This window comes from Cebus imitator, unplaced genomic scaffold (genome assembly GCF_001604975.1).
Source record: "Cebus imitator isolate Cc_AM_T3 unplaced genomic scaffold, Cebus_imitator-1.0 Scaffold205, whole genome shotgun sequence".
Classification (NCBI taxonomy): Eukaryota; Metazoa; Chordata; class Mammalia; order Primates; family Cebidae; genus Cebus; species Cebus imitator.
Window position 1 is genome coordinate 861,524 of NW_016107520.1, and position 3,495 is coordinate 865,018.

A 3,495-nucleotide genomic window follows, 5' to 3' on the forward strand; every position below is an offset into this window, starting at 1 on the left:
CACTTATACAAATGTGTTTGTTTATAAAAAGCATTTAGGATATTGATTCTCACATTTGGCTGAATATTGGAATCACCTAGATTAAAAAGAAAATACTAATCCCTATATAACACCCCTAAAATTCAGATTTAATTGATATAAGTTACGCCCTGGCCATACAGGCTATTTTAAAACTCCTCCGGTGAGTCTAATGGGCACCAGTCTGAAAACCACTAGATTAAAGACCTGTTCCATAATCATAGAAGTCAGTCTTTAGCTGAATGAGTCTATGTGCCCTGATTTCAGAGGGTAGTGTTGTTGTTTTAAGCATCTAATAGGTGTATCTCCCTTGATTAAAAAGTAAATGTCTTAGGGAAGAGATTTTATGCTTTTTTTTTTTTTAACGTTGTCTCCACATATCTGGAACAATGAAAGGCACATAGCAGTTGCCAAATATCTTTGGAATGAATATATGATTGCCTTTTACTTCTTTTATATCCCCATCTTCTAATAGATTATGAAAATAAGAATTCAATATATATATATTGAATGAATGAATGACTGAAGCAGCTGGGGATAATATTTAAGGCAAAACCAAATCTGATAAAATATACACATATTTTAAAAACACATACATGTATGTAAATAGATCAAAAGTGGAAAAATTAGCTGGGCATGGTGGTGGGCACCTGTAATCCTAGCTACTTGGGAGGCTGAGTCAGGAGAATTGCTTGAACCCGGGAGGTGGAGGTTGCCGTGAGCCAAGATTGCGCCATTGCACTCCAGCCCAGGAAATAAAAGTGAAACTCCATCTCAAAAACAAAAACAAAGCAAACTATTTTGGCACTTCCTTGTATAATGTGTTTGAGATACTTTATTAATAACAGCCTTCCTTTTGAGTAGCTACATTCTCCGATATGGCTTCATTTATCAAAGTTCCACTAGTATTACATAATTTTCAATTCAGTTAGTATCTTAGACTATGAAACTTTGGTTTTCTTAAAATCAGCATTGGTTGCTTGATTGTAGGTTTGTCATGAAAAAGTGCTGCTTCACTCTTGATGGTTGGAAATCTTTTCTGATATATCAAGCGATATTCCTTCTGAAAGTGTTTTATTATTTTTCTTTTCTCCTTTAGAGGTAACCATCTCTTTTTAATAATATTTTCTAAAAGTTCTGCAATTGCAGCTTGAGAGGTAGAAACTTTTTGCACATCAAACTCCTGAGCACTAATCCACTTGCAGTATGAATAATTTGGCAAAGGAGCAAATAGTTCATCCCCAGGATTTTCAATATGTCCCTTTTTAAATAGTCAAGATATTTTCCCACTGCAGTCTGTAAGAGCATACTTGAAGAATTTCCTGATAATGATCCATTAAGAAAGGAACTAATCTTGCAGCAAGAAGCTCATCAAGATCCACTTCTTCAGCACAGCATAACACACACGGAGAAAAGGTATGTATCGTCAGTGATCTTGTGCCCATTTCATCATGAAGTTTGGGCATATCAATATTTTGACTCATTTGGGAAATCATACGCATTTAGAGTTGATACCTTCTACGATTTGGTGGGGGAAGTAACAAACAACATAACTGTAGAGCATTGATGGAAACCCTCTCTAGATGAGATTGCAGCATACTTTATGTACCAGTCAACATAGACGAAACTGGAAGTAAATAATTTTCTGAAAGTTCTATTGTACTTTTGCAGAGTTTTTTTTTTATTGATTGTGGCACTAGACTCTCCTAGTTCACTTTCTATAGCTATTTGCAAACTTATGCTGCCTTGTCAAACATTTGATTTCATGATAATTTCAGCCACTGGTGTATTGATATAACTGTTCCTTCTTGTACTACTTCTTAAAAGCAAACTCTGAGACCTACAAAGCTGTTTTGATTTGCATTTTCCATTACACAACTCCTTTTTGTCTTGAACAGTCAAAGTAGAGGGTCTCTTAAAAACAACACTGAATGGCTTTTGAATATTTCCCTCTGAATAAAGATTCAACAGGAATTCCTGTTTGGGTTGAGACTCTAAAAACTGTTTATTTTGTCCTTCTATGTTTGGAAAAGATTGATGAAAGACACTGGATGCCTCTTGAATTCCCTGACACATGTACAATTCCTTCCAAAGAATAGCACCTTGGTTTGCTGTTAGAGGATGGATCATGCATATGACTTAACCCTATTAAATTATGACAACTTCCTCCCATTATATCATTAGCACTAGCTCTTCTGTTTCTTAAATTAACTAACTGCATTTCCTTAGAACATCTTTCTTGAAATTCTGGATTGCTTATCTGTAGTCTCTCAGCAGAAACTGGTTCTTCTTTTTTTACTCTATGAAGCAGACTGAGAAGAAGGCACTCAGTTGATTTGAAGGAATTCAAATTGTTTAAGTGAATGAATTTTGAAGACTGGATCATCTTGGATTTTATGTATCCCACTGGGTCTATCTGAAACTGTGATGTAGCCACAAACAACCAAAATGTTCACAAATAATTTGTAATATTCAAAAGTAAGTAAAGTAGAGGTTCAGGGAGATCTAGAAAATAATCTGCAATTGTTCTGAATACATCTCATTCAAATCCATCATAAGTTGGATTATTCATATCATTACTTCTTGGCCAATTTGCTAGGCACTTCATGGCAGATAACACCCGGTGAGGAAGGTCATCTGATTTGTTTTGTAGTATAACTACTCCATGTTTACTTGTATTAGCCATGTTGTATATTATATACTGGGGAATTACTTGTTTTAGAATTATGACTTCTTCTAGGGATGGCACACCTAAAATGGTTTGCAGTAGATCAGAGTAACATATCTCTAAACTTCAACATCTTCCTGGCTTAGTTCTCTATTATCAACTGCATTTTCTTGATCTTTATTATGTCATGCTTTATTTTCTTGTCATTTTCCTAAGATAAATGTAATCCATGCTTTTTAGTAGTTCTAGAGATAAGTTTTATAATTTAAAAATATTGCTGGGCGCGGTGGCTCAAGCCTGTAATCCCAGCACTGTGGGAGGCCGAGGCGGGTGGATCACGAGGTCAAGATATCCAGACCATCCTGGTCAACATGGTGAAACCCCTTCTCTACTAAAAATACAAAAAATCAGCTGGGCATGGTGGTGCATGCCTGTAATCCCAGCGACTCAGGAGGCTGAGGCAGGAGAATTGCCTGAACCCGGGAGGCGGAGGTTGTGGTGAACCGAGATCGTGCCATTGCACTCCAGCCTGGGTAACAAGAGAGAAACTCTGTCTCAAAAAAAAAAAAGAAAATGAAGTATGAACAGAATTTCCCTATGTGACCATTTTTAAAGTTATTTATTTAGGTAAAATGCTTTTATGCTCTTTGATGAAGCAAATCAGATTCATTTTAGTAGTCATACCTTTTATATCTGATTAATCTGTATTTTGACCATCATCATAAGTAGTTGAGGCTTTTCTTAGCAGTAACTGAATTGAGGTAGATCTTTGTCAGGGACCAAAGGCACTAAATTCTATCATATAAGAC

At 35.9% G+C, this 3,495-nt stretch overlaps 1 pseudogene; it reads right to left on the reverse strand.

Annotated features, from left to right (window-relative positions):
* Positions 1 to 777: 777 nt before the first annotated feature.
* Positions 778 to 3,020, reverse strand: LOC108317617 (annotated as a pseudogene).
* Positions 3,021 to 3,495: the final 475 nt, after the last annotated feature.